The 15,630-nt window shown below is 33.5% G+C and overlaps 1 protein-coding gene across 19 annotated transcripts in view; it reads right to left on the reverse strand.

Moving 5' to 3' along the window:
• The window catches only part of dhrs13a.3 (dehydrogenase/reductase (SDR family) member 13a, duplicate 3), a 133,078-nt gene that overhangs the window by 103,436 nt on the left and 14,012 nt on the right, over positions 1-15,630 (reverse strand). Inside the window, exon 6 of one of the 19 annotated variants that reach the window (XM_073923003.1) lies at positions 6,985-7,385. The exons of 17 other annotated variants lie outside the window; for them this stretch is intronic. The gene's annotated coding sequence lies outside the window, so the exon portion shown is untranslated. Of the gene's footprint in view, positions 1-6,984; positions 7,386-15,501 lie in introns of those variants that run through there. One more of the 19 variants, XM_073923006.1, reaches the window with a different exon arrangement.

Below are 15,630 nucleotides of genomic sequence, written 5' to 3' on the forward strand. Positions count from 1 at the left end.
AATTAATAACTATTGAACACGCTAACAACAATCAACACTAATTAAATACGAGCTTGTTGACAAGAGTGCAAACCTTATCAAAAACACCCCCCTTCAAAAAGAAAAAGCCTCGCTGTGGAGAAGGAGGAGGGGTGAAGGAGGGCACTCCTGTTTTTCTGTAATTAGCTACCGAAGAGCCCCGAGCCACTCTTTTCGACTGAGGGCCCCGCGAGCCAGTTAGGAGTTTCGTCAGACACCCCAAAACAGAAGAGGCAGTCATCCTGAACAGAGACTCACAGGACCATGCTGGATATCCAACTGAGCGGTTTCACTGCTCAATACAGTAAAACCAGATTTTATGTTGCAATATATGCAGACGTGCATGTCAAAGTCACCCTAAAATCAGATTGAAAGTTTTTTGGGGGTGTTTGAGCAAAAATTGAAGCGCAGATTAGGCTAGTTTGGGCAAATAAACAAACGACTGGATTCGTGAAAAAGCAACCAATCTGTATATTCAGATTTTACTTTGATTGCACACAAAAGTAAATTTTATTATTATAGTAGTTTAATACCAAATTCTCCTAATTTTTTGGGTTTTTTTTTTTGCTTATTTATTTACCTTTTTCCCTGCATTTTCTTGATTCTCATGTATAATTGTGTTTGTATTTTAAATGTAATAAACGTTCTGTGTACAGTATATATGGTAAGTAAATAAGGACATGCAATAAAAATTAAACACTTTCTTCATTTTATGTTTGATTCTGTTTGTAACTCAAATTTAAAAAGGTATAAATAGAATAAAGAGTTAGAATAACAAAAAGACTGGACAGATATGCGTCACACATGCAAAAACCTCTCGAGAGCTTGGAGAGAGTGCTTATAACTTCTAAACTGTCTGTATTGCGAACAGGTATTGCAAGTTTGGGCTCTTGTTAGAGACAATGTGGAACCAATGTGGCTAACCATTTTCATGTTTTTTAGCTTGCCCTTCTGATATGAAGTAGCGGCTGAAATAGAAAACATAACTTGAGAACAATTGGACTACTCGTTTATTAAATTATACCTTGGGGAAAACTATTGGAAAAACTTAATTCAAATACTGTTTGTAAGTAGCAGAAAAGCTTTAACAATGGTTTTATGTTGATCCTTCAACAGGACCTCAATGGACAGGAATTGTAAAGGAAATACACTGTATGGAGAGACTGATGTTTAACGCAAGACTTGTTTCAAAAAAGTGCAGCAAGTATTGGCAAAAATGGACAAAGCATGTCATGGTAAATAATATGTGATAATATGCTTCAAATGTATTGTGACTTGATTTTGTAACCCATATGACAACCGCTTTGTTCTTTGATAATTTCTATTCTCCCTCTTCTGTTTTTTTCTAAATAAATTGTTTTAAGTAAGAAAATAATATTAATAATAATATAAAATGTTAATAATAATATAATAATGGACAATACATCACAGTATGTAATAATATAAATAATAATAAAAAAGACTATCAAAAACTATGTTTTATTAGACAATTAGTCAGTCAATTAATTATTAATGACCTCAAATTTATTGGGTATATTCAGTATATTAATAATATAATATAATATAATATAATATAATATAATATAATATAATATAATATAATATAATATAATATAATATAATATAATATAATATAATTCCCAGAGATGGGTTGCGGCTGGAAGGGCATCCGCTGCGTAAAAACTTGCTAGATAAGTTGGCGGTTCATTCCGCTGTGGCGACCACGGATTAATAAAGGGACTAAGCCGACAAGAAAATGAATGAATAATATAATATAATATAATATAATATAATATAATATAATATAATATAATATAATATAATATAATATAATATGAAAGTCTTAATTAAACACTTTCTGGATTCTCATGTTTAATTGGGTTTGTATCTCAAATGTAAATAAGTTCTGTGTACAGTACATCTGTACAGTGGGTTAATGTGGAAATTTATGCAATAAAAATGTATTTTTAAAGGTTATCTTAGGTTATCTATAAGCTTGTGTTTTCCAATACAGTGATAAAAGTGTGCATTTATAAGATATTCGCATTTAAAACAAAGTTTCTCATTCCTGCCAAAACAAATCTGCCATTTTATAACAGCACTGTGCACTACAGTTTCTATACTAGTCCTCTGACCAATCAAATGCTATTGTTTCAAATTAGATTTTACTTAATTCAACTAAAATTAGCCAGATAATAACTGTATATAACTGTTAATAATAATAACATATATTTTCCTAATGTATAATTTTAGTGTTTTGGCATTTGTATGTTATTGTAAATTATAAATTATTATTATTAATTTTATGACTACTACTAATGCTGCTACAATTCCTACTCCTATTCTAGCTGACTGTATCACGTACTACAATTTTAAAAAAAAATCTTTGTTATGGTACTATTATTTTTATTAAAAGCTTAGTTCACCCAAATAAACCAATTTAAATAAACCAAAAAATTGTTTATTATAAATTAATTACTTTTTTCCTCTACACTTTCTGGATTTGAGTGTTTTGTTTTGTTTTTTAAGTAAAAAAAGCAAAAAGTGAAGTGTACCAAATATGTACAGCGAGTAATATTATTGATAACAATACAATTTAAGTTAAAAAAAAAAAAAAAAAGATTTTATCTACACTCGAGTTGTCGCTGTGTGATTGGTTTTTAATTCTTTTGAACACAAAACAATGTATTTTAAAGTATGTTGTAAACCGTTAACCATTAATGTCCCTAGTAGGATAAACAAATACTAAGAAAGTCAATGGTTACCGGTTTCAAACATTTTAAGAAAAATCTTTTGTGTTCAACAGAATAAAGCAACTCATACAGTTTTGAAACAAGTAAAGAGTGAAAAAAGTTTTTTGAAGATTTGAGTTTTTGTGTGTGAACTGTAACTTTAAATTGTTCTTTACATTGTAAAACAATTACAATTTTAACTAAATAAATTAATAAACAAATATTTACATGGATAAAATAAAATGTTTGACTACAATATGACTTTTATATCTAAGTCCACTGCTACAATACAACAAAACATACACACACACAAATGTTCCAGCATATAAGGGAATAGATCAAAGACAACAAACTGACAAGAAAGCTTAAAATCAACATCCAAGTACCCTTACAAAGCTATAATGCTTGTCACTGTGGGAAATCTATGAATGACATTATCTGTCAATAGCAGTAGGCGACTTGAACACACTCAGCAAATGTCACAAAAGGCCAGGTTTGTGGTTTTAAGATGTGCAATACAGCTTTCATTTAGACCACGAGCACTAAAGTGCAGAGAATCTGAGAGTCTGTCGGCCCAAAAAAAGACACAAAAAGAGGTGAATGATAAATTGTTAAAAGATCCCGATCTCAATTCAATGCAACCCATGCAATCCTAAATCTTAAATGATCGCAATATGCATTTATTTATAATACCTTCAACAATCTCAGCAGCGCATTCATGTCTGACCCAGAGAGAGAGAGAGCCATCAGGTATGGTTATACAACAGCTTGTCTTTAGTATTATTATTTTTGTAATAAGCAAACAAAAATAGCCACAGACATTCTGCAATTACAGGTTATGGTTCAGATATAAATGCTTAGGTTTATATCTTTGTTGAAAGCAATTTGTCGCTTCAAATGAAGCTAGTAGCAATTACTAAGTTAAAACAAAGACTATAAAATACACAACACATGTCACTAGTGTAGTTCTGAACGGGAAAAAGTGTAGCGATCAATTTGGCATATGAAGCCCCGCCTACTATAACAGGAGCCAATCATCGATTGCTATAAACTGATGCTTCTCCAGGGAGAAGCTTGGACCAGGTGTGTGCTTTTACGACAGTTTTTTGTGGTCACAAAGCATAGCAAATACTTGCTTCACAGACATAAGAAATACAGTGTATCCACGGGAAGCTTAAAATTTGTAGTTTAGAAATCTGCATGAAACAAATGCAAGGTACAATCCATCCTGTCAAACGCACATCACATGACAGCAACTACTCAAATGCCCACAAACTTGTAAACAAAGAGTCACTGTCATTTCCGGAGGAGATTCCCATCAAGACAAAGTTGTGGATTACTTCAGAAGACCAGCGTGATCTGACAAAGCATTATCCAGAGGATGATTATGGGTAGAAGGCCATAAATGAGGTTGGTGTTGTGATCTTGTATTTTTTGAGTGCGCATTAGCCCAGGCAACCTTATTGCTGTTCCAAATATGTAATGTCATCTTAAACTAGGAAAAACAGTTTTGGAGAATTTTATGTTTCCCCATTCAGACAGAATGACTGAGCATACTGCCCGAGAGGCATTTCAAAGACGGCTGCCGAGTGAAATCCCTTGCCTTAAAGAGAAGTTTGATTATAAGTAGGACCAGACCGAATTTGCAAACATTTTTAGCTATTTCTGCAGAGAAATTTGTAAAAAAAATAAAAAATAAAAAATAGCAGATTTATGTGGAATGGTTTTAGGAGTATCATAACTAAAAACCTAATATATACAATAAATATATTATACATTTTTAACTTTCATTTGGTGTTTACAATGCAAATCAAATTAGATTCACTAATTTGTTGAAGCAAGTCTCTCATGTAAAATATATATATATACACTAAACGACAGAAAATATTACTTTACAAACTGTATTGTAGATAAATCATGTGGACATTTTATTATTACTAGTATTACATCACAATAATATTAGTAAAATTAATTTAAAAACTGGATAAATATAAATTCACACACAATTACACAAATAAACAAATAGACTCAATGGGCTAAAATCAGCGGAATTTGGATTCCGTGTGACCTTGGATATAAGCAACAAGGAAGTATTTATTACTGTATTTGTAACTGAATATAAGAATTTTAACAGATTCTTCAAAAAAGCTGATTCATTTTTTAAACATAATTTATAAGTAATTAATTGGCCATACATTCATTTATTCATTCATTAAAAAATAAACATTTAAAAGGATTCGTGAGATTCTTCAAAAACGCTGATTCATCTATTAACGAATCCAGACGTCAATTTGAGTATTTCAATAACTTTTTCAAAATTATACATATATATATATTTATATATTAGCAATATCACACTCATAGCAGTGCGATATGGCTCTATATCGGCACTGGTGGGAGGCGTGCGTTGGCAATATCGCACTGCTACCAGTGTGATATTGCATTTATACAACAGTTTGACGGCATAATTGTGTATATAAAAACAATATCAAACATGGAGAGTCTCAAAAAACCTTTTGTATGAGGAACCAAACAGAACTGTTGTATAAATGTGTTATATATATATATATATATATATATATATATATATATATATATATATATATATATATATATATATACATATATATATATATAAACACACACACATATTACCAATCAAATGTTTGGGGTCAGTAGGATATTTAAATGTTTTAAAATAAGCTTATCCTGCCATTAATTAATCAAAAATACAGTATAATTTTGAAATGTTATTGCACTATAAAATAACTGTTCAATAACATTGTGTACTTTATAATTTAGTTTAATCATTTATTTCAGTGATTTTAAAGATTTTTCAGCATTATTGCTCCAATCTTCAGACTAACCTGATCCTTCAGAAATCACCCTAATATAAATTATTATCATCATCATTATTATTAATGTTATTATTATTAATGGTAATAGTAATAAAAACAATAATGACTGGAGTAATAATTCATTTGAAACTACATACAATAAAGCAGTTCTTCACAATTGTAATAAATATTTAACAATTTCTTTTCAACATTAATAAAAGCTGCCAGACAGAACAATTCAGCAAAAAAACAGAAAAACTCTCTTTAAAAAATTTTTTTAATTGACCCCAAACTTTTGACCGGTATATATGAATGTAGCAAATATAATTGTCAGAACCTCTAATAAATTGTCTATTCCGGATTGTAAGACAGAAAAAAAAAACAGTTGATGTCAGTTTATCTAGAAATGGTTCAGCTCTGGTGGTCAGTCAGGGGCAGAGTTTGCCCTCCAGTGCCCCAGTAACCCAACAGACATGTGTATGTGTGCTCTGTTAAAGCGGGAGTAATGCTGAGTGACAGATACCACGGGGTCCAGGCCTGCATCGACAGCAGCCGTTTGTTTCCATGATCGCTCCCTGATAGGCAATTGAATTTGTCAGTGACCCTAAACAATTGCTTCGATGAGATCCAGCAGGCCCTTCCTTCCCCTGGCCCCACTGCCCATCCTGATCAATACAGCCAATCGATGGCCAGCGGCCGATATTGATGACTCTGTCCCGTCTGCTGCCTGCTGCACAGAGGCTTGGCAAGAGGGCAGAGGCCTCTGTCTCCTCGCACTTGTTGATCACTGTCCGCCATTGTTGAGCTGATGTCTAAATAATGCTGTGCTCCAGAGGAAACTAACAGTTCATGTATGGATGTTTCCCAGAGATGGGTTGCAGCTGGAAGGGTATCCACTGTGTAAAACATATGCTGGATAAGTTGGGAGATTAATATTAATAAAGAGACTAAGCCTAAAAGAAAGTAAATAAATGAATGAAATTTGCAACAATTTCAAAAGATCTGTTCACATTGCATAATGGGTTATTGTGTGTAGAATTTTGAAGAAGTAAATTAATTTAATCCATTTTGGAATAAGGCTGTAACAAAAAAAAAATTTTGAGAAAGTGAGGCACTATGAATACTTTTCGGATGAACAGTAAAAACACATATCTTCAATCATCCTCTCAGTTTTAGAGGAAAATATATTTTGGAAATAAATTATTTTCAAAACCGTTTTTAAGCTTTCGGATTTACAAGAGTTTAAGCTGAAAATTTCACTTTTAGATCTATGCTAAAGTAGTAATAAACATCTCAAAGTCATTTTAACTACATTCAGCACCATGAAATCTTCTATAAATGCAAAACATTAAATAAAAACATAACTGAATGAAAATGTAGTACAAATAGATTATTAATATTTTATACATTTGTTTTAATGGCACATGTATGATAATGGATACTATCAAGAAAATTACATCAAATGGCAGAATTTCAGATTCTTTCCAAGTACTTTTTATGAGTTCATAGTTGTCTAAATTCTGAATTAGACTCATGTTTACTTTGCAACTTCATGCATGATCACTTAACCCTCTTAAAAGAAAATGCTTCCACAAACAATGCATCTACATCAGATCAATAAGAGCCCACAATTTCAATCAGCAAAGCCCAGCTGATCACCACCAAGCCGGAGATACCGCAGTAAAAGATGCAGGTTTCAGTATATCTGCACAAGAGCACATCTCTGCTTCAATAGCATCAGGCAGGGGTTTTGGCGAGCGTCAGAGTCCCAGCTGTGAGGCCTGTGCATCTGAAGAGTCTAGGGAAGCAGGGAACCATAATTAAAACCCTACCTGAGCCGCACTCATGCTTCCGAATGGGGATCACAAAACTCCCCATGAGGCACAGCTCTGCCGCCCCCTCTGCGCCACACGGCCCAAACCATGGCCACATGTGGTTAAGGATTTTCCACCTTATTAGATAAATTGCTAGCGATCAGATGCAGTCCTTTCGCTTCACATTCCGACCCATAAATAAAAAGCCCTCATGGCCGTGCGGGCCTGCCAAAACACACTGACCCACAGACTGAGACCACAGCAGCTGTGGCAATTATATGACATTAGGGCAAGACAGCACAGGTTCAAAAATAAATAAAAAATTGAAAATAAGATTTGATGCACCTGCAATGTACAAAAAATGTATAAATAAATATTGCTGTTATATTTTTTAGCTGGATCAAATGAACTTTTCAAGTCATCTCAACTTAAATCAATCAAACTGACTATTATGTATGATTCAAAAATATGTTGTAAAAACAACATTTGATAAACCAACCTGATCTTACAATAAAACAACTATCTTAAGTATTGTCAGAAAAGTGAAAAATATTTATGAATTATCAAGGCTTTGTACTATTTTTAAAGGGATTCATGCCTCTAAACCCCACCCCTAAACCTATCCCTCTTTGCGGGATGAGCAAATTGCACTTAGATGTATGAATGAGATCATAAAAACTAATATGAATTAGCCACTAAAGTATAAAAATACTGTTTGCTGTAACATTACGTTAGACTGACATGTAAAAATAGGTTAAAATTAAAACAAATTTGTTTTTGGGGGCGTCACTGTGGCGCAGTGGGTAACACAATCGCCTCACAGCAAAGTCACTGGTTTAAGCTCCGGCTGGGTCAGTTGGCATTTCTGAGGAGATTGCATGTTCACCCCGTGTTTACGTGGGTTTTCTCCAGGTGCTTTGTTTTTCAACACAAGTCCAAAGACATGCGCTATAGGTAAATTGGGTAAGCTAAATTGTCTGTAGTTTATGTGTGTGAATGAGTGTGTGTAGATGTTTAACAGTGATGGGTTGCAGCTGGAAGGGTATCCACTACGTAAAACATATGATGGATAAGTTGGCAGTTCATTCCACAGGTGGCGACCCCAGATTAATAAAGGGACTAAGCCAAAAAGAAAATAAATGAATGAATAATATAATATAATATAATATAATATAATAAAATATAATAAAATATAATATAATAAACAAGGGGCAGCGCAGTGGCACAGTGGGTAGCACTGTCACCTCACAGCAAGAAGGTCACTGGTTCCAGCCTCAAATGGGTCAGTTGGAATTTCTGGGTGAGTTTGCATATTCTCCCCATGTTCACGGGGACTAAGCAGAAAAACAAATGAACGAATGATTAATAAACAAGATTTTTGAAACTGACTTTATCCAATGTGTCCAAAATGTTTGCAAACCAGCGCATATTTAAACAACATTTTATAAAACTTGGAATAAAAAAATTCTAATAAATTCTGAAAGTATGGCCATAAGTTTATCCATTTTCTATCTTATTCACCTGCAGTGTGTTGCCCTAGAGCAGCAAATGTAAAAATAGATGTGAATTCTGCTTTCCGTCCCATTGCCTGGCACATCTGTTTGTGTTTGTTGCGCTGGCATTCACCCCCCATCGCCAGAGCCAAGAGGAGTTAGTTCACATGCTCATTAATTAACAGATTTAGTCCTCCTGAGGAAACGGCTCAAAGGCACCACTGTCAAAACACCAGTCCCCTCGCCATCCAGCCGTCATAATATTTGGCCATTTAAGTCTTCTAGTGTGCTAAGCAATGAAACAGAGAATATATATTTAAAAAAGTAATCATATTTTGCTTCAGATTGAGAATAAAGAGGGACTTCAAAAGCAAAAAACAAATTGGCAAAAACAAGTTGACAAATTGGGTGTGGGTTAGAGTTAATTGAAATATTATTGTATATTATTATAAAATAAAATAAAATAAAATATAAACTTGAAACTAAATTGTTGTGTTTTTTAAAGCAATAAACATTAATATGACTTTACTTTTTTAAATATACATTCACCGGCCACTTTTATAGGTACACCTGTCTAACTGCTCGTTAACGCAAATTTCTAATCGGCCAATCACATGGCAGCAACTCAATGCATTTAGGCATGTGGACATGGTCAAGACGATCTGTTGCAGTTCAAACAATGCATCAGAATGGGGAAGAAAGATGATTTAAGTGACTTTAAATGTGACAGTTGTTGGTGCCAGACAGGCTGGTAGGAGTGTTTCAGAAACTGCTGACCTACTGGGATCGTCATGCACAACCACCTCCAGGGTTTACAGAGAACGGTCAAAAAAGAAAACATCCAGTGAGCAGCAGTTCTGTGGGCGCAAATGCCTTGTTGATGCCAGAGCTCAGAGGAGAATGGCCAAACTGGTTCAAGCTCATAGAAAAGCAACAGTAACTCAAATAACCACTCGTTACAACCGAGGTATGCAGAAGAGCATCTCTGAACGCACAACATATCCAACCTTGAGGCGGATGGGCTACAGCAGCAGAAGACCACATCGGGTGCCATTCCTGTCAGCTAACAACAGGAAACTGAGGCTACAATTTTTTACAAGCTCAGCAAAATTGGAAGATAGAAGATTGGAAAGTCGTTGCCTGGTCTGATGAGTCTCGATTTCTGCTGCAACATTCAGATGGTAGGGTCAGAATTTGGTGTCAACAACATGAAAGCATAGATCCATCCTGCCTTGTATCAACGGTTCAGGCTGGTAGTGATGGTGTAATAGTGTGGGGGATATTTTCTTGGCACCCTTTGGGTCTATTAGTACCAGTTGAGCATTGTGTCAATGCCACTACCTGAGTATTGTTGCTGGCCATGTCCATCCCTTTATGACCACAGTGTACTGTTCTTTTGATGACTACTTCCGGCCTGATAACACACCAAGTCATAAAGCAAGTCATAAGAACACATAGCTCTTTCATTAAACATGCCTTAATTTAATCAATAAATTTTAAAAATGCTATATTTAAATACATGTTATGACACAATCTTTTCTAGTATGCTGATTTGACGCTCAAAAATTTGTAATAATATTTTGGGGAAAAAAACATGATACTTTTTTCTTTCAAGAATAAAAACTTGAAAACAACAAAAAATAATAATTATATATATATATTTTTTTTTTTACTTATTTGTTTTATGAAACACTAAAAAAATTTTTTCATTTTTTGATTATTAAATTGTCCCCTAGGTGAACCAAAGTAATAACTTCTTTAAAAGAAAAGTTTAGAACAGTGTTTTATTTAAAACACTTTTGCAAGAATCAAATCAAATCCGTATATCTTTTTTTCTCTTATGGATCATAAGGAGACATTTTGAAGAATGGTTTTGTAAAGTCAAAAAAATAATAATAATTTACATTGGGCCACATTGACTTTTTTACGTACTTATCCATTTTTTCACAAATATTTTCAATTTTTCTTCCACAAAAAAAGTCTTACAGGTTTAGACCAACATGATGGAGAGTAAACAATTGCATTATTTATCTTTTGGCAAAACCGTCCTTAAAATCCTCTATAAGAAAAAAGTCATTGCTTACTCTTTCACACAGTGAATGGGGCGCTAATAGCACATCTGATGGGGACGTTTGATCTGGTCGCGCCAGCAAAAGAAGCCTGTTTATTTATTTTTTTTTGGAGTGCAATTAGTATCCAATCAATAATCACGCTTCCTCTGAATTTCTCTATCAATTTTCAGTGGATTTCAGACAAAGAAGAAGCCTTGAACTGTCAATAAGAGCTTCTTGTTTACTATCGCAGCTACGTTAACGTTTTCTCAGAGCTCTCCAGATGAAGCTGTTTGCACATAATTGGAATTCTTTCATTGTCTTTGAGTCACCGGCCGATCCACACTTGACTGGGCATTTAAAGAGAAAAATGTAACTGCTCTTTATTAGACGCATCGCAACAAAAAACCTCAGAGTCTCACCTCTTCATGCACCTCCAAAAACAACAAGCTTTTTCTTAGGCACATCAAATTCTGCTGCATAAATATATTGAGACCCTCAAGTTTTTTTGGTATTGAGATCTTTTTAAAAATCGACATTAAAATTATTATTAAACAAAACCTGGGTTTCTGCATCCTTTATAAATACTTTTGTTTTATAAACAGCAAAATTAGTACAAAAAAAAGTACAAACCACATGAAAAAAAAGTTTAAAAATTATTTTAAAAGCCTTTATTAATATGGCTATTCCATAAAACTGCACCTGACTTCTTTTGTTTTATGTTTGTCCCAGACATTTTGAAATATGCCGTTTACAGGAGAGACAGTTAAAGGGGAAATTGACCTAATGCTATAAATCTTTACAATACTTTTCCTGAACACCAGTCTGAAACTTGATTAAAATTCCAAGATATATACTGAGTGCACTGGGAGTAGGACTGGACAATGTAGCTAATAGGAATACTTAACATTTCTGTACAAAATGTTCTTTACACACTTTTCATGTAGCCACAAAGATTAGGAAATAACATGAAGTAAATCAAATGCCAATCCCTTTCTGAAACTTCTTTCTGGGAGTTTCTGAACATCACTGTAGTTAGCCTAAAAATATGCTGAAATCTGAAGATGGATCTGGAAGAATTGGGTTGGGGGGGTGCTTCTTCATACCTATTTTTGTTATTACTGATCAATGTGTCTTTGGTGTGATTTTTCTTAAAAAAATATCAGTATCATTAAAACAGGTTTCACCAAGTTAAATTTAAGATTTTTAAGACATTTTTAAGACTATTATGAATGAAATTTATACAGGGTTAATTAGACCTACACAGGGCGAAAGACTGAGGATTTTTTCAATATCCCAGAATATCCCAGTTTGAAAAGATTTTCACTTGCCCTATCAAACATTATTATAATATAATCTATTTAATAAAATAATAATAATAATAATAAAAATATAGGTCAGATCAGTATCCTCAGCAGTAAATAAATGGAGAACTTTTAAACAAAACTTTAAGGGAAATAATTATTTATATTTATAATTATTTAATAATAACCATTATTTTAAATAGAATAAAAAAATTATATACACACACACACTCAAGTTTGATAGATTGCTGGTGACTGTATGGGTGTTGGCCAGATTTGGTATACATCAAAAAAGAAAAATTAAGACCTCTTTAAAAAGTTTTAAGACTACAACACAATGTTTTAGTAGATTTTAGTAGACTTCTTAAGGACTAAAATTTAGTTTTTGAGATTTAAGACATTAAGACTTTTTAAAACCCCGTGGACACCCTGTAAAAAAAATGTAATGTAATTGTATACATTTTTTAATATATATTGTATCGTATGTGCATAATGCAGCAGGAGCAGAATTCAACAAACTCAATAACTGGAGGATGGAAAATGCTGTATTCAAAAATGATTAATTTCATTGCGGATTGTGGATTTGGTAATAATAGATGGTTTCACCAGCTTGGTGGGTACTTCTGCAAACTGTTCTCAGAAAAGTGTAAAAGTTACTCCAGTGCAACAGCCCAAAAAATGTGCTACCATCATATTAAAGTCTGCATGAACCCGACATTACTGAGAATTGTATTTCAGTATGTTGATGTACTTTCAACTGAAACTGAATATTGAGTAGGGGGGAGGGGCTTTTTTCATGCACATCATTTCCTTGCAGCAAACTAACAGTAAGAGGGGCATGGCTAAGAATATTGCGTCTGAACCCACCAAACTGACATCAACAAACGAGCACCACTCTAGACCAGGAAGCAAATGGTTTGATTTTGATTGAAGATTACCAAAACAAACTTTTTAACTTGCATGGATTAATTGTTCACAATGTGCTCTAGCAAAATAAATACTGCAAAGTTTGATTTCACACAGACTTAAAAAAAAAAAAAAAAAAAATCAGCAAATTATATAGCATGTAGTATGATTAATATTAGTGTATTTCTGAACAAACTACGCTTTTACGAAAAGTAATTTAGCCCACAGAAGGAAAGATTTTCTCAGATCCAGCACTCAAGCTAAAATGAGTTTGACACCCCTGATCTAGAGTATTTCCTGCTCTTTGTTTAAACAAAGACGCCCTGACTAATTATTAAACAGCCTGCTGTTTGGTAATACATTATGTATTCTCAGGAGTACGACAGATTAAAAATGAGAGTAAATACTGCACATGTCATGTGTGTTTCAACTGAGTAAATTGTGATTAACAGTGATTCTGTCCGTTCTCCTCCTCCATACAAACAGAAACACATGAAAACGGAGATGGATTGATGCTGCGCACACTTTCTTCCCTCTGCATTGAAACACCGCAAGATATCACATTCCTCCTCAGGGACAACGTTAATGTTTTTTTTTTTGCAAATATCCTGTACTCGTTTGAAAATGAGTGATTGCTCAGTAAATCTCTAAAATGAAGCAAAAAAAATGCTGCTTTATTCCAAGGTAGCTAATTGGCAATTAGTAAAACAATTGTGGAGCATTGTAGCATCAGCCTAATTGATAGCGTTTATAAAGCTGGCTTACCCAGCAGCATGCTTTCAGAGCTGTGCACAGCAAGCTACATTTCTTCATTAGATTACAGCAAATTGCTAAAACAAGGAAATGGGCTCATTTACCTAAATGGTGTAAATGAATGTATGTTTATGAAGCTTTTACGAAGTCGGCAATAACTCGCTTGTCTATTTTTTAATGCACTCCTGTCTCCAGGCACAGCCAAAGAGCAACGGGCTCAATTAAAGCTGCAGATCACTGAGAAAGTTTTCAGCAGACAGGTACAGAACTCATCACATGGAGTGTGTATATACAGAATAAACTTTTTCATTTAATTATAGTTAAAGATTACTCTTTCTTTTTCATTTGCACTGTTTGGTTTAACATGTCTATATAGTTTAAGTTTATTTTTATTTTATTCTATTATACCTCAAGATAAACTTAATTGAAATGGTAAATATTTCTTTGGCAGCTATAATGGATTTATCATTTTAGGTAAGTTTTAGTAAAACACTGTCTCTCACTACACATGTCACTTTTGTACTACTAATCACATAAGTAAATTTGTTCATTTATATTTACAAAAATGTAGAGAAATCCAATGAGACTCTTTGGATCAAAACCACGCTGAAAAACTTGATCTGTGAGTTTAAAATTGATTCGTTAAAAATAAAGACTTTTGCAGCAATGCAGAAGAAAAATCATTTTGTGAATCAATGTTTAGCCTTTAAAACAGTTTAATGAGAACCACTTGTGCAACAGAAAGGCTGAAAGCATGTTGACGATTCTTCATTGAAACAAGTGCCAATTAAAGAACTGTTATTATAAAGAATGCAAAATTTCAGGAGTTAATAAGAGTTCTGTAAATGGAAATGGCCAAACCGTGAGCCCCAAACGCCAATGTTTCCTCATTCTCATGTAAATTACACAAATGTAAAACCCTGGTGAAAAACTTTTCTATCAGAACACAATGCAGATAGTTGCGTTGCTCACAGGGCATGCCCCAAGTATGCGTGTATAGCTTAGTTGCATCTAGCTACTTTAGGCCACGTTTTACATCATACGAACCTGACAAGCAGTCTCCTCATCAAAAGTTTAGCAGCTACTGATATGTTGAGGGATCATTAATATGCACACCCCAGAATCCATTAACTCACTATTTCTGTGGGACTTTTATTTTGTAAATTGTAGATGCAGAAAAATACAACAGCACCAGATTGTTTTCTATGTGTTATTATGCAACTTTTTTTACCAGACATTGGTTTTAATGCGCATGAGGATGCAAAATGCGGGATATGCAGAATACGAATTTACTTCTCTCCACCTTGAAGAGGCAGAAGGTATGTTTAATTGTTTGTGAAAGAACAGCAAAACACATTATTAAGCATCATCTGTTTATGAAGTGGTTGATATTAAATTCTGGTGTCTTCAAAATGCAACACTATACATTTGTGTAGTTCACTTTGTCAAGTTTAAAAATAATCTAGTCTATATTATCTGAAACAAAACTCTGGAGCAAAAATCATGATTGGATAGCTCAAATAGGTTTATAGGTAAAATAAACCTCTACAACTAAATTTTAAAGATTTAACAAGGCATCTTATGTCAAATCTACTCTGTTTGTTAAAATATTTTATTGACAAATTAAATATTAGTATTGTACATGTTTATTTCAGAGAACATCATGCTGGTTGTGTGTGTGTGTGAGGGAGAGAGATAGAAAGAGCACTTATTAATATTCAC

The sequence above is a fragment of the Danio rerio genome, chromosome 15, assembly GCF_049306965.1.
Source record: "Danio rerio strain Tuebingen ecotype United States chromosome 15, GRCz12tu, whole genome shotgun sequence".
NCBI lineage: Eukaryota > Metazoa > Chordata > Actinopteri > Cypriniformes > Danionidae > Danio > Danio rerio.